The sequence below is a fragment of the Canis lupus genome, chromosome 38, assembly GCF_011100685.1.
Source record: "Canis lupus familiaris isolate Mischka breed German Shepherd chromosome 38, alternate assembly UU_Cfam_GSD_1.0, whole genome shotgun sequence".
Lineage (NCBI taxonomy): Eukaryota > Metazoa > Chordata > Mammalia > Carnivora > Canidae > Canis > Canis lupus.
Genome location: NC_049259.1, coordinates 7,830,207 through 7,852,840, shown reverse-complemented (window position 1 = coordinate 7,852,840; position 22,634 = coordinate 7,830,207). Strand labels below are relative to the sequence as shown.

The window sequence follows — 22,634 nt, the reverse complement described above, 5'->3', positions numbered from 1 at the left end:
GAATTGAACTAAAAATAATAATGTGGGCAACAGATGAATCTGTGCTGGGTTCTGGGAGATCTCTGATTTATGGTGGAACTCAATTCCAGTGAATGGATATCTGACAAGTAGAATTGAGTAAGGGAACTAACTAGCAAGAATGGGTCACAGCATCAGAATTCTAGTCTAAGAAGCTGAGATTGGAGAGTCTGAGATAAAAACCAAGATAGGAGAAGTAGAGAATGGGATTAGAGAAGCTTGCAAATTAAGCAGTTTAGGAATTTGTTACATTTACCTTTGATGCACAAATATGAGGCTACTTTTAAATTGAAGAATTTCAACAGTTGTGAAGCAAGGGATGACCTCTGCAATCTAAAAGCACAGAAAAAAAAAAAAAAAGCACAGAAAATTTAGGTTGTAGCTCCAAGAAAATAGGGGAACATATCCATATCGGTATAATTGTTTTCAGATATAAGTAGAATGACAACAAAAGCCATTGAGAATTTTTGAAAGCCTAAATGAAGAAGTAAAACAATGAACAAATAATGGTCCTGATCTTTGAGGCTAGGATAGTTAACATTACTCCAACTTCCACCAGATGATGGGACTGATCCTACTCTAGTTCTTAAGCCAAGCAATGAAGATGGCAGTACATTTTTCATAGACTCAGCAAAACATAAGACCCAAACAGATAGTAAACACTTGTTATTTCTTACTTTAGCAGTCTGTGGTAACTGAGACCATCTGTGTCAATGTGACTTAAAGTTTTGCCTGGAAAAGATAAGACCATAAAACAACAAATTACTGTTTGCTTTGGGAAATGCCTTAAGTGCAATTTATTGAAGACAAGAATCTTTTCACCTAAGCAACCATGCCTTTTCAGATAACAGTTTACTTGCTTCAACACCATTTCCTTATGTGTCCACCAATCCCAAATGGCAATATTATGAATTTTACTCAATCCCAAATGAGTGTCCACCTTGGAGGATCATCTTAAAAGGATCTACCTTGAAGGCTGACTTTGACAGCCTTTTTTATTTTCCCAAAGTTTAAATTCAAGTTAGTTCACATATAGTGTAATAATAGTTTTGGGGGTAGAATTCAGTGATTCATCAGTTGCATATAGCACTCAGTGCTCTTTAGATGAAGTGCCCTCCTAAATACCAATCCCAATTACATCATCTCCTCACCCACTTCCCCTTCAGCAACTCTCTGTTTGTGCCTTAGTTAATTTATGGTTTGCCTCCTTCTCTATCTTTATCTTATTTTGTTTTCCTTCCTTTGCCTGTGTTCATCTGTTTTGTTTCTTAAATCCCACAGAGCAGTGAAATCATATGGTATTTGTCTTTCTCTGACTGAATGATTTCATTTAGTATATTGCATTCTAGTTCCAACCATGTCATTGCAAATGGCAATATTTCATTTCTTTTTTATGGCTGAGTAATATTTCACTGTGTGTGTGTGTGTGTGTGTGTGTGTGTGTGTGTGGTATGTATCAGGTACACATCTTCTTTATGATCAGTTAGTGGACATTTGAGCTCTTTAAATGTTTCAGCTATTGTAGATAGTGCTGCCATAAACACTGGGTGCATATGCCTCTTTGAACCACTATTTTTGTATCCTTTGGATACCTACCTACTACTGCAATTGCTGGATTGTAGGGTAGTTCTATTTTTAAACTTTTGAGGAAACTCCAAACTGTTTTCCAGAGTGGCTGCACCAGTTTGCATTCCCATCAACAGTGTAAGAGGGATGCCCCTTCTCTGCATCCTTGCCAATATCTGTTGTTTCCTGAGATATTAATTTTAGCCGTTCCTACAGATGTGAAGGGATAGCTTACTGTGGTTTTAGTTTGTATTTCCCTGATGATGGGTGATATTGAGCATCGTTTCATGTGTCTGTTAGCCATTTATACGTCTTCTTTGGAAAAATATCTATTCATGTCTGACAACCTTTTCTGAACCTTTTTCCCTTTCAAATCATCCCTAAATTCACCCATTTTGCAGTGAGTTTAAACTAGTTTTATCTTTGTATTTTAAAATGGGTTGTTTCATTATTGTACACCTGAAGTTAATGTTGTACTATATGTTAACTGGAATTTAAATAAAAAGTATAAACAAACTAATGAATAGGTTGGCTAATGCTGGTTTGGTAAATTCATCACCTTTCTTAAATTCAGTACCTTTCAACTCTTTCTTCTTGGCTACATTGATGGTTCTGGTTCCTGGCACTAAAGTTTGTTATGTTATTTATAACAAGAGAAGACATACTGGTGTTAGCACAGAGTGAGTACCTTAAACTCAGAAATATATAACACTATGTGCTGAACAAACTTCTGTAATTATATATAAAGTTAAGAGGTCTCTTAAACAAGAAAGATTATACAGTATTATAAAGGGTTGAAAGGTAAATGTGGATTTTAATGTAGGAAAGATCAAATTCAAAATGATGTACTACATTCATTATAAATAGAAGTTAAGCAACTAAACTATTATTAGTTATTATGAATAATTCACCAACTAAAGCATCATCAATACTAGCAAGAACTAAATTTGAGAATTTAATTAATGTTTAACAAACCAGAACTATTCTCCCTTATAGAACATGATAAATGACAAGGATATAAAGCACAATGTTTTTAGCATTTTTTATGTGTGAGGAGGGGTTGTTTTTTTTATCAAATAATATTATTATTAAAAGTCAGATTCTTAAGGTGACTTTTTGGAGCCTCTTATTCAATGCATTATTTAGAAAATTCAGATAAGCAAACCAAATTCTTATATTCTACTATACAAATACTGTTTCTGGAACATTATGTATATCAGAGCATCCATCTTTCATTCCCTCAAACTCTTCCAAAATATTGAAAAAGAAGAAAAAGCTCCAAACTTATTTTGAGGTCAGCATTACCAAAATCAGATAAAAACAATATAGAAAAACTAAAGGCCAGGGATGCCTGAGTGGCTTAGTGGTTGAGCATCTGCTTTTGGCTCAGGGCATGATCCCAAAGTTCCTGGATCGAGTTCTGCATCAGGCTCCTTGCATGGAGCCTGCTTCTCCTCCGTCTGCCTATGTCTCTGCCTCTCTCTCTGTCTCTCATGAATAAATAAATAAAATCTTTAAAAAAAAGAAAAAAGAAAAACTAAAGGCCAATATAGCTAATGATAACAGATGCAAAAATTCTCAACAAAATATGAGTAAACTGAATTCAACACTACATTTAAAAAAATCATACACCATGGAATATAAAGGTGATTCAATATATACAAATTAAGAAATGTGATATGCCACATTAAATAAAGATTAAAAATCATATTATCTCAGTAGGTGCAAAAAAAGCATAAGACAAAATTCAAAATCTTTCATGTTAAAAACTTTCAACAAATTCAGTATAAAAGACAAGACATAATCCCTAACATAATAAAGGCCATATATTACAAGCTCACAGTAATATTATATTCAATAGTGAAAGTTGAAAAATTTTCCTTTATGATCAGGAAGACAAAGATGCCCATTCTCACCATTCCTATTCAAAGTGGAAATCCTAGCTAGAGCATCAAGCAAGAAAAAGAAATAGTGGCATGGAAGAAGTAAAGCTGTCTCTGTTGCAGATGATATGATCTTATGTATAGAAAATCCTAGTATTCACCAGATACTATTAGAACTAATCAATCGAGTAATGTCACAAATACAAAACCAACATATAGAAATCAATTATGTTTCTACACGTGAACAAGAAATACCTGAAAAAGAAATAAAGAATACAGAGGCACATGGGTGCTTTAAGCATCTGCCTTTGGCTCAAGTCATGATCCCAGGGTCCTGGGATCAAGCCCAGCATCAGGCTCCCTTGCTCAGTGAGGAATCTGCTTCTCCTTTTCCCTCTACCCTTCCTCCCCTAAGTTGTGCACTCTCTCTCTCTCAAATAAATAAATAAAATCTTTTTAAAAAAGAAATAAAGAAATACCATTCATAATAGTTACAAAATGATAAAATGATAAAATTCTTAGGAATAAATTTAACTATGAAGGCAAAAAAAATGTGCCGAAAATTTTGATATTGATAAATTGAAAAAAAAAACACAAATGGAAAGATATTCCATGTTCATGGAAGAATTAACATTGTTAAAATGTCTAAACTACCTTAAGCAATCTATAGACTTAATACACTGCCTATAAAAATTCCAGTAGCATTTTCACAGAAATAGAAAAACAATCCTAAATTCATACATACAGAACAAAAACATCTGAATAGCCAAAGCAACATCTAGAAAACAAAACAAAACAAAACAAAACTGAGGGCGTTGCATTTCCTTATTTCAATTACATTACAAAGCGATAGTCATCAAAACAATATGGTACTGGAATAAACATATACAGACCAATAAAATAGAATCAAGAGCCTAGAAATAAGCTCTCACATTTGCAGTCAACTCATATTTGAGAAAAGATCCAAGAATAATCAATGTGGAAGAATAGTCCTTCATTGAATGGTGATGGGAACAGTGAATAATCTCTTTCAGAAGAATGAATTTGTACCTCTATATTATACAACTCACAAAATGAACTGAAAATAGATTAAAAACAGACGCATATGACTTGCAACTGTAAAACACCTAGAAACAAATAGAGGGAAAAACTCCTTGACCCTGGCCTTGGCAATGATTTTTCTTTTAGGGGGTGGGGTAGGATATGACATAAAAAGCCCAGCAATGAAAGCAAAATTTAGTAAGTGAGAGTACATCTCTGCACAGGAAAGTAAGTGATTAACAAAATGAAAAGGCAACCTTGGAATAAAAGAAATTATTTGCAAGCCAACTAACTACCTGCTAAGGAGATAATACCCAAAATATTCTAAAAAAAAAAAAAAAAAACTCATACAACTCAGTAAGAAAACAAAACACACTATGATTAAACATGAACAAACCATCTTGAACAGGTATTTTTTCAAAGCAGGTTTACAAATGGCCAACTATCACATGCAAATGTTCTCAACATCACTAATTGCCAGAGAAGTACAAATCAAAACCACAATAAACTATTACCTCACACATGTTAGGATGACTATTATTAAAAAGATATGTAAAATAAAAAAATAAAAATAAAAAAGATATGTAATTACAAGCATCAATGAGGATGTGAAGGAAATCCTGCTGGTGGGGATATACATTGGCACAACTATCATGGAAAGCAACATGAAGGCTCCTCAAAAATTAAATACAAAATTACCATTTGATCAATAATTATACATATATATCCAAAGAAAATGAAATCAGGATCTCAATGTACTCCCATGTCCATTTCAGCATTATTTATAATAATGAAGATATGAAAACAACCTAAGTACCCTTACAATAACAAATGAAACTTCGCATTATGCTGAAAAAAATAAGTCAGAGCAAAACAAATAGAAAAAAATAATAACAAATGGTATCACTCACATGTGGAATCTAAAAATGCTGAACTCCTAGAAACAGAATGTAGAATGGTGATTGCCAGAATCTGGGAAGTGAGAAAAATGGGAGATGTTGGCCAATGGGTACAAATTTCCAGGTACAAAATTAATAACTTCTGTAGATCTAATATACAATATGGTGAATATAGTCAATAATACTGTATTATATACCTGATAGCTTCTAAAAGTGTAGATCTTAAATGTTTTCACCAAAAAAAAAAAAAAAAGGTTATTATATGAGGGGATGTACTAGAGGTGGTAACTAACCATACTGTGGTAATACTTTTCAATATATATATGAAATCATCACATTGTACATATTAGACTTAAACAATATTGTATGTCAATTATATCTCAATAAACTTGGAAAAAAACATTTCTAAATGTAGAAAGGTTTTACATTCTCATGGGTAGGGTTATATAATACGAGTTAGGCAAGGAAATATGAGGGAAGTGACAGTTGATCCCAGGTAGAAGCTTTACGAGACAACAAATGGTTTACTACATATTGTTATTTGATTTTGATTCTTCTATCATGACAGTTTATGTCCAAGTAGAGACTCCAGAGGTGTCTGGGCAGCTCATTTGGTTAGGCATCTGCCTTCAATTTACGTTCCTGGTATTGAGCCCTGTATCAGGCTCCCCACTCACAGGGAGTCTACTTCTCCCTCTCCTTCTGCCCCTCCCCCTGCTCATGCTTGCTCTCTCCACTCACCGCTCTCAAATAAATAAATACAATCTTAAGAAAAAGAGAAAGATTCCATCACTCAGGATACTTAAGTGAATCATGAGAGCACATATTCCTTCAGAATCTACAACGGTCATCTAGCATAAGTAAAAGCTAAACATTTGTATTTCATGCTACTCTAATTTCAAGTTTGCCTTGGAATCTTATTGTTAAAGTCTAGTTACACTCCATGGTATTCTTTTATTTTAAGATTTTATTTATTTATTCATAAGAGACAGAGAGAGGCAGAAACATAGGTAGAGGGAGAAGCAGGCTCCATGCAGGGAGCCCCATGCAGGAGTCAATTGCAGTATCCTGGGATCGTCCCTGAGTCGAAGGCAGACTCAACCACTGAGCCACCCAGGCATCCTGTATGGTATTTAGTTCTTAATATAAGTTCTTAATATAATCAGTATTTTCTGCCTATTCTTATCAGCATGTCAGTTTTTGTTTTTGTTTTATTTTTTTCACTGTTATCATTTAAAACTATGCTGTCATATGGTCATCATTAGTGAACCTAAAATTTAGCAATTCACAATACCAGTTAATTGTAAAATAACACCAATAATAATTAAAATTTTCATACAGATACTTTATGTCTATACAGTAAGGGTTAACTCAGCAACACTGTTGTCCCACTTTTGTGCATTCCAGAAAAAAGACTGGCTTTTGACTATCTCTTGAAAGAAAACCTCTGAGATGTTGGTTAAATGTTTTTGTATGTCTGAGACCTTGCACTACGTTTTATCAGTGTGACCAGATTATAGTAACCGTGTGATTTATGGTAAACAACCATATTTATGCCTGAGGTCCTGGGCTATGCTATACTAATTTGACTTCTGGGGGTCTAGAGATTAAGTAGCTATCATAGTCATGCAATACATGCTCACAGAATAAACTCCCCCCCCCCAAAAAAAAAAAATCTCTTGACCTATGCTTGGGTAACATTCCCTGGCTAGCAGACTTTGGAACTTGTTGACACTATCATTGCTGGGAGAATTAAGTTCACCACTAAAGGATTCTACTAGGAAGGGATGTTTGGAAAATCATACATGATTTCTCCAGGACTTCACCTTATACATCTTTCCCCTTTGCTAATTTTAATCTATCCTTCCACTAAAATAAATTATAATTATAAAATATAACAGCTTTTCTGAGTTCTGTGGTTTCTTCTAGTAAATTTTGCAGCCAGAGGGTGGTCTTAGGAAACACCTGACACAGTACAAAAGTTGAGATATCTTATAAGATTATTTACTAAATTTGTTTACAAAAATTGAAAATCATGACACTAAAAGCAAAGGCAAAAACAAAAACAAACATGTGAGACATATCAAACTGAAAAGTTCTGCACAGCAAAGAAAACCCTCAACAAAATGAAAAGGCAACTTGCAGAATGAAAAACTATTTATAAATCATGTATCTGTTGAAGAACATCTAAAATATAAAAATAATTTATATAATGCAATAACCAAAAAAATCAATTAAAATGAGATCTGAATAGACATTATTCTAAACAAGCTATGCAGATATACAAAAATTATATGAAAAGATGTTCAACATCACCAAACACCACGGAAATGTAAATTAAAACTATAATGACATATCATTTCACAACTTTAGAATGGCTGTTAACAAAAAGGCAAGAGATGGGTTTTGGTGAGGATATGTACAAAAGGGAACAACTGTGCCCTGTTGGTAGGAATGTAAACCAGTATAGCCACTGTGGAAAACAATGTCGTTTCCTCAAAAAATTAAAATGAGAACCACCATATGATCCAGCAATTGCACGTCTAGGTATCTATCAAAAGTAAACACAAATACTACCTTGAAAAGATATTGGTACCTTCATGTTCATTGCAGCATTATTTACAAATAGCCAAACACGGAAATAACCGTGTTATTTCCATCCATGGAAGACTAAATAAAGAAAATGTGGTGTGTTTGTGTATGTGTGTGTATATATATGAATTTTATATATAATCCACATATTTATATATATAATTGATATATATATGATGAAATATTCAGCTATTAAAAAGGAAATTATGCCATTTCTGACAATATGGATGGACTTATGCTAAGTGAAATAAGTCAGAAGAAACAAAATATGATCTCACTTAAGTTGAATCTTAAAAAAAAAATTCTTAAAGATAACAAATTGCTGATTGCCAGAGGCAGGGAATAGGGGGTGGAAAAATAGATGAAAGTGGTCAAAAAGGATACATTTACAGTTATAAAATAAAGAAGTCCTGGAATGCAATGTACAAGATAATGACTATAATTAATAACATTGTATTATATATTTGACTGTTGCCAAGACAGTGAATCTTAGAAGTTCTCATCACACACAAACACACAGAATGATAACTATGTATAATGACAATGTTAATTAGGTTTATTGTGATCATTATTGCTAAATACACAAATATTGAATCATTATGTTGTGCATGTGAAACTAATACAATGTTACATGGCAATTATATCTCAAAAAATCATCTAAAAACTAATAAAATACAACTCTATCCCTCCCCCCCCAAAAAAAAGACTAACCACAGCAAACAATGAAGAAAATGTAGAGCAACTAAAACTCTCATATACTGCTTTCGAGTATATAAAGTGATAAACCATATTGGGAAAATAAGAGTTTCTTGTAAAGGTAAACATATATCTACCCTCTGAACCAACGATTCTACTCCTAGGTCTTCACCCCAAATCAGTAACAACATAAGTCCACATCAATACTTGCACAAGTATGTTTCTAGCAGTTGTAGTCATGGTAATCAAAACTTGAAGAACCTAAAAGTTCATCAATAAAACAATGTTTGAACAAAGCACATTTATTCCCATATGGAAATAAATAAGTGAAAAAAATGTATACAGTCAATATGAATTGGAGAAAAAGAGGCCAGGCACAAAAGAACAGAGAATATATGATCTAAGTTTAAGAAGTTCAAGAACAAAAAAAAAAAAAAAAAAAAAAAGAAGTTCAAGAACATGCAGAATAATCTATGATATAAATCTAAATAGGAAGGAAGGAAAGGAAGAAGAGGAAGAAGGAAGGAAGGAGGAAGAAGAAGGAAGAAACACAAAAACAGAACAGAAAGAAGAACAAAATAAATAAAAAAGACAAAAGAACGAATAAAGAAAAAGAAAGTAATAAAGAAGAAAGAAAGAAAGAAAGAAAGAAAGAAGGAAGGACGGAAGGAAGATTAAGTCTGAAGACAGAAGAAAAAAGCCAAACGAAAGACAGACCGCACGAAAGAAAGAACAAGAAGAAAATCTAAATAGTTATTTTATGTGTTATGGGAATGAAATGGAAAAAAAAGATGTGAGGAGCTTTCTAGAGTATGGAAATATTCTATGCCTTGGTTAGGATGTTTGTCACATGAAAGAATTTCTGTCCAAACTTATTATCTTGTATAATTTTGATCCATAACTTTCATTATATATAAATTTTACTTTGTTTAAAAATGGGTATTATCTGAATTTTCTTTGCATTAGAACTACAAGAACCCTTTTTGCTATTTCTTTAATTTTTTTCTTCCTTTCTTTTATTTTTTTTTTAATTTTTATTTATTTATGATAGTCACAGAGAGAGAAAGAGAGAGAGGCAGAGACATAGGCAGAGGGAGAAGCAGGCTCCATGCACCGGGAGCCTGCTTCTCCCTCTGCCTATGTCTCTGCCTCTCTCTCTCTCACTGTGTGCCTATCATAAATAAATAAATAAAATTAAAAAAAAATAAAAGAAGGTTGATCTTGTTTTCTTTGCAGACTTCTTTCAGGAGCCTCACTGCAGTGACATCTGAATGAATAAGTTGACAATGTCAAACACTATGTTCGTTTTTCCTTTCCATGCAATTTGTTTCAACATCGATGGGTAATATAATTCTATCAAATAAGATGCTAAATTATTTGAACATTTCCTGGGGAAAAGTTATCTTATTCTTAATGCACATATGGTTTCATCTTCTTGTTTTAATTGTCATGTTTGTTTGAACTGGTACATGTTTTGTGACCATTGCTAATGCCAGCCTAAAAACAACCTCACAAAAAAAGACAAAGATGGGAAAATTTGGTCCTCTCTGATGGCATTGGTTCAGTGACTTTTTGGGTGTATATAAAAGCTCCATATTACTAAAGCTACTTGAACCTGTGCCCTTTTTTAACTTGTAGCTGAAAATGTTCTAGTGATATATCAATTTAGAAATTTTCCTTATCTGTTTAGAAAGCAATAGAACTGGATTGTTTTTCCAGTTCTCAATGGAAAATGGAGCACAACAGACGAGCAGATGAACAAAATTCTATCAGCAGCAATTCATTAAATAATAAATATATAGATTAATCATGTAGTCAGTGTTACTACTCAATTGCCTTGACCATCATAAACTTACTTAATAGCCTAGGACAAACATTTTTTTTTTTGTTCCTGTATGCCCCAGTATGACAAAAAATGATAATATGTTGCAGTATAATCATTAGTGATTTAAGACACAAGAGAAAAAAGACTCTAAGTACCACAATCATCTTTAAGATACACAGCATAACATGCAATATTAAATTAGTACATTTACTCTGAGTAAGCAAATATGTAATTCCAAGTAATGTATTATTTACTAGAACTAAATTCATTTTCAAATTTTATTTCCAACATTAATGATTAAAAAATGAATGTTATTACTTAGTATTGCCTTTAGCTTGACTTTACAGAACAACTTTCGTATTGCAAAATATGTATCGAAAGTCTAAGAATATTAAAAGAAATTTTATCACAGTTTTTCTTAATAATATACTAATTTAATCATTTGGAAGAATTTAGCTTTCTAGAAAGAACTCTCAATTGTTCTGAAACCAAAACTATTCTGTCCTTAGGAAGAGAACTGATTGGAAAGTTACAAAATATACACAGTAGATTTAAACAATGAATACAGAGTAGACAGTTTCACTTTGATTTCTTCTAGTCAATTTCACTTTTAGTTCTCATGCAAAACTTCACTTTTAGCTCTCATGAGGTGCTAACAGAATATTTAAACACTAAAGAGAACCACTTTCAATTGTTTAAGATCGTAATATGATTTACATTAATTCTGTATTCTAAAGACTCTTAAGATACATATTCAAGAACCTATACTTTGTACATTGCTTCTTTAAACTTGCAAACAGTACCTTAATGGATTATAAGAAGTGTTATTTGGTAGGGATGAAGGTACTCTGTTTGAATGGAATTTTTTATTTAGGCTTACCACATATTACCAGTGAGTAAAGACACTGAATCTTAAATCACGAACACCGGATTATTAGGGCTGAGCAAGTTAACTCAGCCAATTGGCCCTTCTGAAAATAATTCCATTACTGAAGTCCATAAATTTTCAATTAATTTCCTTTTCATTACCTTTCCTTTCAATCTCATACACCCTTGGCTTTACATGTTCAGAACAATTCTCAAAAATAAACAAACAAAAAAAGGCATAAGAAGAGTTTCCTTTGTTGTTTATGAGAGTCCATAGTTCTCTTTCTCTGAGATGTTTGTTTCCTTTAATAGGGATTCCACTGAACAATAGAGTCTATTGTTGGTATCCTGAAAATTGTACCTTCCTATATTTATTTATTACCATGATTTCTTATAAAATATTTTTCTACGTTTCCTTAAAACACTGATAATTTTTCTTTGAGGAGGGACAGAGAGAGAGAGAGAGAAGAAACATAAAATGATATAAATCCATTTTTCACATACTACAGTTTAACTAATGTAACCTACACTATATAGCTGGACTACTTCATATTTAACATGAGGCTTTTACAGTACATTAAATAGTCCAATGCCATGGGAGTTTCATACATCAATAGACACTCTTTTGATAGTATATAATATTCAAACACTGACACTATAATATTAGCAGTACTGCTCTACTCCACATTATGACATGAACAGTATGAATAACTGAAATAGCATATCACAGCTATACTGTTAGGATTGCACAAAGGAAGCCACCATCACCTTAAGAAAACTTCTATTTTAAATCTGGGAGTTAATCATGCATCACTTTAGTGATTTGCTTTATATGTAGAATGTATCCTAAATCCTGATGATACTCTGTGATAATTATTAGAAAATAATAAAGAATCTAGCATGCAAGAATGAATCAAAACATTCTGAAACAAAAAGTAGCTTCGAATAGGATATTGCCCATAATATTCAGTAAGAATGCTTGTATTTCAGAATAAAATTGCTTCAACTAGATAATCAACAAATCAGTTTCTTCACAACTTTGTCAGATCACAGCATGCTTCCAAATTTAAGGAGAAGGAGTATAGACACCTCTAAAGGCAGGTCAAGTTTACAAAACATCAAACATTTTGCAGTTATAGAAGATACCCTTTTGTAGTTCCACATAATTTGTGTTTAGGTCAAAGTCTTCTGTTTCATAAATGTTTCTAGCAGTTTGATGAGAAATGAATGTTGTTAAATATCTAACAATAACGCTCACATTTACCTGATATCATTTGAACTACGTTGGCCATACAACAAGAATGAGGTGTTTTAAAAGTAAATACTATATAGAATTTTTTATATTTTATTTATTTATTCATGAGCAACACATAGAGACAGGTAGAGACACAAGCAGAGGGAGAAGCAGGCTCCCTGTGGGGAGCCTGATGTGGGATTCGATCCCAAGATCGTGCCCTGAGCCAAAGGCAGACAATCAACCACTGAGCCACCCAGGTGTCCCTTCTATATAATAATTTCTAATAGTAGTTATTTTCAAAGCAATTATATTTTCAAAACATATAGATATGGTAAGAAATTCTTTTCTTAATTATTAAATTTACTGTATCTATAACCCAGGCCACCTAAATAGCAAGATTTCATCCAGAAAATAATTCATCGAAAATTAACTGGATATTATCATTTACTAAGTAGATTACAGTTCTATGACTGAAATAAATTGCCAATTGGCTTTGTAGTATAGTCATTCTAACTTGACATACAGGCAAGGCAGCCATAGCAAAACCCAACATGGTTTAGTCATCCTCCTTGATCATAACTCCAGAAATTTGGTGACCCATAAAAATAAAAAGCATGCTGACCTTATAAACACATATATATCCTAGGCCTTGCACAGTGCCTGTAACATAGTAAATGCAATAAATTACTTGTTTAAGATGGCAAAGATTCCTCTAATCTTCATTTTGGCCATGAGTGAAACAAAGAAACAGCCTTTTATCCAGGAAGATCAAGAATCTCAGTAATCTCTCACAATTAACTCTCCCGTGTCTGTTGAGGCTAGGATTTGGTTTTCAAGATTTTAGTTAAAACACATGTTTTATTTCTAAAAACTCTGGTATGAATGCATAGTGTGATGCTGACTAAAACTTTTCTTTCATTATCACCTGATAACACTACTGAGAGCGAGAGAGAGAGACTTACCCTCAGAACACACCAACCACAGGAAAAGAATGGAGAAAATTAGTATTAATTGCATGCTTACTAATCATTAGCCACTTTTAATTTTTTTTTATTTTTTATTTTATTTTATTTTATTTTTAGCCACTTTTTTTTTTTTTTTTTTTTTAGCAAAGCAACTAATTTAACAAGCACATGTGCATTGTTTACAAGGTGTCAGGCTTTAGTCGGTACAATTTTCCACATACTATTTTATCTAGGTCTCAACAATCATCTTTTGAGATGAATATTACTAGCATCCTTTTGAATAAAATAGATACTCAAGATAAATAATTTTTTAAGACTCAGATATATTAAGAAATGAGAATTTAAAACAAGTATACCTAACTTATTAGGAGTTATTGCTTGTTCTCAAAACCCAAGCTTTCCCATGTATTCTGCGGTGTCATTGAAGGAATCCATCAACTAATCGCTCAAGGCATTCTCTGTGGCAGTGGTCTCATACCAGTGTGAGCAATTGCTACCCTGTGTGACCTCACTCCATTTAGTTTTATTTCAACAGTAATCGATGATAGCAATAAAAAGGTAATAAAATATGGATCTTTGCCCTAAGGTCTAGTATTTAGACATTATATCCATATAATTGGAAACAGAATTACATTTTGTTTAAGAAACAAAATGAGAGTTTTGTGTGTCTTTTTAAAGAGGATACAAATGGCAATACCTAATATACCATATTAAAAGTGCAATAATAATAATAATAATAATAATAATAATAAATACTTTTTTTTCTTTTTGAGATCACAATTTTCAGGAAAGATGTAAAGCCTTCATAATATTGTCCTTACTCCATAAAATAATATTCCTATCAAATACGATAACCTCCAATTTTGTAAAAGAGGGAAGTGAAAATCAGGGATGTTAACTTGCACTAAGACATAGAGTCACATGGCTGAGATTACAACACTATAGATTTAATAAGCATACATTTGTATCTGTTATATTGCACATGATAAAAGATACTTATAGGACGGGAAGAAGTTGATTTCTTTCACAGCAATTGAAGTCTTTAGGTTAGTGCGATCCATAGGACTACATCAGTGGAATTTGCAAAGTGGCTTTGCTATTTAAAGGTATTATGACCCAAATGCCTTTGAAATGATTGGATAACTTTTTTAAAAGCCATACAACATTGATTTTTCAGCTATGTCTGTAGTCAATGCACCAAAATCCCAAAGAAAGGAGAAAGAAAGTTTTGTCTGGACTCTATGCCTTAAGAATTGTAGATTCACTGGGTTTCTCTACACACAGTATTATGATTGGGGCAATCTCACAAACACAATTTTTCTTATTTAGAAAAATAAATAAGAATAGTGCCATAGTTCATTTTTAATAAGGCAACATAAAATAAGACAGGTATTTTCATTTAACTATAGAATACATAAAATTACTTTTTATATATGGTTCTAAATTGATTTTGAAATAATTCTCATTTGTATCAATTAAAATGTTTACTTTAAATATTTATTTAAAGAGCAAATAGTAACTGAATCTTCTTTCAAGATCCAGGAATGATATATTTTTTTCTTCCCCAGGAATCAACACAAGCCATTTCCTCTGAATAAATCTGTGAACCTCTTATAGAAAAACATGCTGAAGAAAAAACTTGAACTTCTAATCAGGCAAGATGTCCTTGAATCAATCACATGTGTCTTGTTCAGCTTCACCAATTAGGCCACCACACAGCTTAATGCTAAGGTGATGTCATAGAAGACTGTCAGATTTCTAATACATTAGTGCTTTTTTGTATATGACTCTTAGTCTTCATTTTTGAATCTCTGGCATATGATTTTAGAATTTCCCAGCTAACAGAGTAGTGATATTGCAGGTGATGTTTTTCTTAAGAATAGGTTTTTTTTAATGCAATAATTTAAAAAGAATTATTTTAAATAATTTAAAAAGAACAACAGATATGCAGAATGTTCTTCACAATTTCATGTGAAAACCATATGAACACCTTGAAGTCCAGGGAGCAAGATAAATGAGAAAAAAAGGTTAGTTGTGTTGATTTTAAATAGGAATGGTACCAACAGGACTGGCTAAGGGACTAGATAGAGGATGTTAGAAAGTAAGAATCAAGAATGCGTTTGATACACACTAACTCACTGTTTCTGGTTTAATAATTAAAATTGATGAGTCTGTTTTTCCAAGAATATTGATAAATTTGTGTCTGTGGGATGGTATTGAACACACATACACACAGATTATTGTATCTTTACCATATTATAGACTAGGGCTTCATTTAATTGCTTTATATGTAATGATCATTTTTAAGCTTTGGGTCATCCTATGACATAGAAAATTGTATTACCACAAATAAAATGAGGAAAATGAGGCACAGAATATTCAAGAAGAGGCTTTCACAAGGTTGCTCATATAAATATGAAGTGGCAGGTACAGAAGTGAAACCACAATACTCTGTCTCCAAATCAAGGGTTTTAAGCACTATTCCATAATGCTTCCCAAACCTGTCCTATTCATATAGGTATTCAAGGTGGGGGCGGGGAGGGGGGTATCATTATAAATTTGATCCTAAAAACAGCATATCTAAAGCAAGGTCAAAGGTGTAAATTAAACAAACTGAATTAAATAAGTATAGAATTTAAAGTTAAGGGATATTTTGTGATTTGTTGAAACAACTATTTCAGAAAGAAAAATATAAAAATTTGATATCTGAAAAAAAAATTGACATCTGTCTCTTAATTTTTACTTCTAGCTTATATTTAGCTATTAGTGAATTTAGCTATTAGTGCATTGTTATTTGAGTGGGGTTTTTTTTTCCTCCTACGTATCACAAGTTGGATACACATTTTTCTTCTTTTACATTCATTTTTATTTTATTATTTTTTAAAAAGATTTATTTATTTATTCAGAGAGAAGCAGAGATATAGGCATAGGGAGAAGCAGGCTCCATGCAGGGAGTCCGATGTGGGACTCGATCCCGGATCCTGGGATCATGCCTTGAGCTGAAGGCAGAAGCTCAACTGCTGAACCACCCAGGTGCCCCTTTTACATTCATTTTTAAAAAGAATCTCTATTTCAGTGTGATCATCTACTCTCATCTGCCTTTCAAACTTACTCTGTTTTCTCCTTTTTTTTTTTTCCTCATGTAGAACAAAAGCTGCATGTATAATTCAGATGAATTGTGACCATAGTGGGTATGGCTTGACTTACACTCACATATAAACAAGGTAACAGACTCAATTTTACTGTTACTTAGGTTCATCTCCCTCACATGCTCACATCTTGAATACCCCCAAACTGGATTCAAACTGTGTTCAAATATATCTGGCTAATGAATATTTGTCATGTTTACCATGTTTACTGTCCTAAGTTTCAGTTTTCCCATCTGTTAGACATAGACATAGAAAAATACATTACCTTCCTCATATGGTTATGAGATTTAAATGATATAGAAATTATTCTAGAATTTTATTCATCTATACTATAGCGATTATGTTGATTCTTTTATGTTGATTTTATCTATTAAAATTCCTGCTTGTTTGTTGTTCTTAGTGTAATCTAATTACATAAGCTATTACTTCCAGACTATGATAGTATTGACAGTATATTCCTGTATTGATCTCAACTTTAATGATAATTTTTCATTATTTTGTCATGCTGTACTTATGTTAATTATACTATGTTCATTATATTATGTTGATTATGCTATACTATATTACATAATGTCATAGGACTACTTAAAAATATAATTATTTATATTGTATGTATTATATTCATATTACTATACTACATATTAATATATATGAATTACATATTCTATTTCTATATTTTTAATTTATAGTTAGTATGAATATATTATCCAGCTATTTGTATTTAATAAGGTTTTTAATTGAAATGAAAGTTACTTTTGGTCAAAGATTATTAATATCTAAAGAGAGTATCATGTTTTTAATCTTTGACCCTATTCATGTGGGTGAAATAAATATATTTCTGAAGTTGGGAACATCTTTCCAGGGAGATGCAGTGCTTGTGTGTGTTGTGTCCTTCTCTTAAGGGCTGTAAGATTTGATTTAGTAAAAGTAAAAGGGAGAGGGGAATAAACAGTGGTTTTAGATGAAGTTAGAGAGACAGGATAAGACTAAAATAATAACCTGATTTTAGGAATTTAAAATCAATTCATAAGGAATTTATATTCTATTTTAAGTGCATACCATTTTATACTCTCTCTTCTCTGATACATTATCCTCTTTCTTTCTCAGCTGATGAACTTGCTTATTTGACTGAGAAATAAGCAATCAGAAGAGAATTTCTTAATGATCCCATTCTAAATCTAAAACCTCTCTACATCTGTACTCTGCCTTCCTTCATCTAAAAATTAATGAAAAGTCTCTGCTACTGTCTCAGCCAACAAAGGCACTCAGACACTTTTTTTTAAACCTGTTTCTTCAGGGGATTGGCTATTACAATTAATCTCTATCTTTTACATCAATTTTTTTCACCATTATATTTTACTCTACTTAAAAATTACTATCAGGCCACAAGCATTGAAATTTCTCCCATCTGAAACTATAACGGCATCAGTGATAACAACAAAAAATACCAAAGCAAATAGAGTTGTGAAACTGTTTCTCTCCAATGCTACTTTTCTTTTTCCCTTTATAGCAAAACTCCTTTAAAAGTTGCTTATATTAAAAAAAAAAAAAAAAGTTGCTTATATTTACTGTTTGCAAGTCTTTGTTAAAGTTGAACATGAATTACATGTTCTGTTTTTTTCTATATTTTATTTTATTTTATTTTATTTTATTTTATTTTATTATTTTTATTCATGGGAGACAGAGAAAGAGAGGCAGAGACATAGGCAGAGGGAGAAGTAGGACCCCAGGATCATGTCCTGAGCCAAAGGCAGATGCTCAACCACTGAGCCACCCAGATGCCCCTGCATTACATATTCTGATTCCTAAATACCCTTTAAAATTCTTTCCTTTTCTAACCTTATTCACCCTTGATCAAACTGCTAAAGCAGTAATGACCTCCTAGATTGGCCTCAACATTCTCTCACCTGAAGGCCTTTCTACTCTACTTCTTTCTGCATACAGCACTCTTCTGCATATTGTTAACATGATACTCTCTTCTTCCATTTAAATATTTTATTAAATAGCTACAAAGAGATCTTTTTTGACACTATACAATGTTGCTTTTCATTACTTTTTAAAATTCTCCATTCTCAATTCCTAGAACAATATCTGATATTTAAAGAATATATCGCTTCAAAAAGTAATTGTTGGAAGCAAGATAGAATCTACAAAGCCCACTTTTGAAGGTTATTTCAATATCTAGAGGCAAATGAACAAAGAAATAGAGACATGTTAAAAGAGTAATTTAGAAATACTCTCTTCTTTTAGAAACAAGGGCTAAACATTAAAATAAATTCTCTTTCAAGCCACAGGAAATGCAAATTGCAATGTTACATACACAACACATACACGCTGATTTCAGTTTTGCTTACAAAAAAAAGAGAAGGATAGAGAAAAACTTACTCACTGTACTGGATAAAATTACTTCCATAAGCCATGTATGTATGATGTTCTTTCTAGCTTGTGTTAGTTATTCAGAATAAGTGAGTTACACTTAAGAAAGATTTTTAAATTTGCCAAACTTTATATCGGAATTTATTTTAAGAGAAATATCTGCACATTTAAAGTTTGATTTCCTGAACCAATTAGTATATATACATTTCGGGAACATATACATAGACCTATATATATGGGCACCTACAGAACTTTCAGCATGATACAATATTAAGTGCAAAGAGCAAACAACTAAATGTCAAGAAAAACTTGATTTCAACCCTAGAGATGCTGTTTGAATTAGTAGTTTAATCTCTCTGGATCTCAATTTCCATATCTGTACAAAGTGGAAATAATAATACTTGGTCTATGCAGTATTTCTGAGATCAAATAAGTAATCTATGTGATATACTTGAGAAGTACTTAAGCACTACATATAAATGAAATGTTTTACATAAAATCCAGTAAATCTCTTTATGAAAATGAGATTCTATTACATTTACCAAAAAGTGTAAGCAAATACATAATTGGGAATGAGTTGTTGACCAAAAATGATATACTTGTTTTCAGAAAGTGTTCCATTTTTGTTAGAAAAATTCCACATTTTCAGTCACCTAAAAAATTGGAAACTTGACTTAGAGCATTTAAAGCTTTATTTGCACCATGTTCAGCAAAAATACATTGGTCATTCTCCTTTAAAGATCTCATTTATTACTTGTCAAATGGGACAGAATTCAATACACAACTGTTTTTCCACTGGGGTAGTTTCTTGGCTGAGGTGAGTATGTCAGGTAGAGTCAGACAGTTAAAGAATTAAAATGTCCTAAATAGCACAGCAGCAAAAGTGTGATATGTGGCTCCTAGAGAATTTAAACAGTATAAAACCAATGGGTATTTTTCTTTAATATATTTACTTGGCTCAGAGCAGGGGTGGTATTGGTAGAATGAAGAGTACTGGTGGAGGAGGGAAAAAATTGGCAAATTCTGCCTTGAAGTTAAAGATCACTTAAGAAATGGAAAGCTGGGCAGCCCCGGTGGCACAGCGGTTTAGCACCGCCTTCAGCCCAAGATGTGATCCTGGAGACCCAGGATCGAGTCCCACGTCGGGCTCCCTGCATGGAGCCTGCTTCTCCCTCTGCCTGTGTCTCTGCCTCTCTTTCGCTCTCTCTGAATAAATAAATAAATAAGTATTAAAAAAAAAAGAAAGAAATGGACAGCTCAGGAAGCTGTGCCTTATACTAGCTGCTTAAGTGCTAAGTTGGTTGGAAGAGGGATAGAGTGTTGATAGTGAGTAGATGCACAAACATTTCTGCAATAAGCTATCTGAAAGACCTTAAAAAACAGCTATGTCAGCCAGGAGTTTTGGAAACCTAGGAGAATTCCACTTTAATTGTTTCCTTTAAAAATAAAAAACTAAAACTCAAGCAGCAAAATGTTAAGAGACCTAATGGAGAGATGAAGATATTCTTTCTATAATCGGCAAAACCCTAAGTTGTTTTTTGTTTTGATTTGTTTTGTTTTTTGGCCAGCTAAGCAGTTAGAAGAGGTTCCAGTATTATGTTGAATTATAGTCTCAACAGTGTTTGAGAAAGTGTTACATAGAACCCGACGGCTATACCAACTGACAGGAAATTCCCAATTCATTTCCTTTTTGTTCAATACTACTACTACTACTACTAAAAAAAAAAAAAAAAAAAATACCCTGATGGGTGAAGGATAAGATTAAGGACATCTTAATTATTTACCTCATCTTTGGGGAGAAGGAGAAAGTAAAATACTGAACCAATTGAGGTCACTGATTTTCTTTGCATGATAACACAAGGTAAATTTTTATGCTTCTTACTATATCACTTTAAGGTAACACTTTATGGGTTATTATGACACTTCTAAAAATGAGATTGCTAACGAATATTCTTGGCATGAAAATAATAAATGTGACTACCTCTCCTTGCATAGAATCTGGGATCATCCTTCTTCATTCTTTGACAAGTTCTTGGCAATTTCAATAACCGCTTGGAGAATCTTTCCAATTCTTCAACCGATTAGTTCCATTCTCCTCATTTCCAAAAATCTGTGTGTAAACTCAAGTCATCCCTTCACGTGATCATATCTTAGATCTTGTCATGGAACCAATGGCTGCACCCACTCAATAATCTCTGCCTCAGACATCCCCCTCTCTAATTACTATCTCTGATGATCTATTTCTCTTTGTCAAATTCACCTGCTTGGCCATACCATCTAATATGCTGACTCCAACAAGAATTCACACCACCATGATCTCCTACCTATTGACCCTACCATTTTTCTCTCTCAATTATCTCTTCATTTATCATTTGTACCTACCCTAGACAACATAGCTTATATTTATTAGTGTATTGATTTTTCTAATGTAGAAATTAAAGCTCAGAGCAATTAAATACCGTGTCCAAGCAATCATAGGATTCCAAATGAGATTTTCCAACTGCAAAATCTTGACTCTTCCTTTTAACTATTATAACAAAATTCCAGAATGATAAATAGTATCTGATAAAACTTGGATGCACATAAGAATTTAACTGGAGATCTTTAAGTAATGCCCTGATTTAATATCTTTTCCTTCTTGGAAAATCATCTAAAATCTATAAACTTCCTCAACAGACAAATGCTCACAGAACAAAAGGTTGCCTGAAACTTCAAAGGACTTTTGAACCATCTGAAATAAATGAATAATTTACTCATGAATAAAAAGTTAAGAACTCACAAATTACTCCTGGGAGGAATCATGTCTTGTGGGTGTCTGTATATTACACAACATTAGGAGCTAATCTTAAGAAAAATAATTCATTATAAACATAAATAGTGGCCAGCCCTTGAAAAAGGCCAGTATGGAGGAAGTATAAGCTTCACTAGCTTCATTGTTATTCCATTTGTGACTATACCATGTTGCCTTCCAAAGCAACTACTTTGTATACTCACCCCACCTTCCAAAAATAACACCCAGTGATCTTGGTAAATTAATGAATGGGAGTCATTTAGTCTGAAATTCATTTAGAGTAAAAAAACAAGAGTTTTTTGCAGGTGAAATTTAGGGAAAATTTCTAAGTACTTATTGTCATTGTACTTTATGTATTAATAAAATACATATAATAAAGTAACTATTTTCATATTTCTTTATGTATTAATATTTTAATTTGCCTGTTAAGTAGTTCCAAGGAAAAGTAAATATTTAATTGATAAATCCAAACAGTATTGAAAGTAACACAACTAAGTATAGTCCTAAATAGAAAACCACCCTTTAGTCTTTATCTTTCATGATTTAGAAATTATTGCAGGGATCCCTGGGTGGCGCAGCGGTTTGGTGCCTGCCTTTGGCCCAGGGCGCGATCCTGGAGACCCGGGATCGAATCCCACGTCGGGCTCCCAGTGTATGGAGCCTGCTTCTCCCTCTGCCTATGTCTCTGCTTCTCTCTCTTTCTCTGTGTGACTATCATAAATAAATAAA

The 22,634-nt window shown here is 32.6% G+C and overlaps 1 long non-coding RNA gene across 1 annotated transcript in view; it reads right to left on the bottom strand.

Moving 5' to 3' along the window:
• Window positions 1–266: 266 nt before the first annotated feature.
• The window catches only part of LOC111094559, a 63,393-nt gene continuing 41,025 nt past the window's right edge, over window positions 267–22,634 (bottom strand). The window contains exons 2-3 of the long non-coding RNA XR_005385512.1: window positions 696–750; window positions 267–351 (exon numbers count right to left, since the gene is read on the bottom strand). This is a non-coding gene — a long non-coding RNA (uncharacterized LOC111094559). The remainder of the gene's footprint in view (window positions 352–695; window positions 751–22,634) is intronic.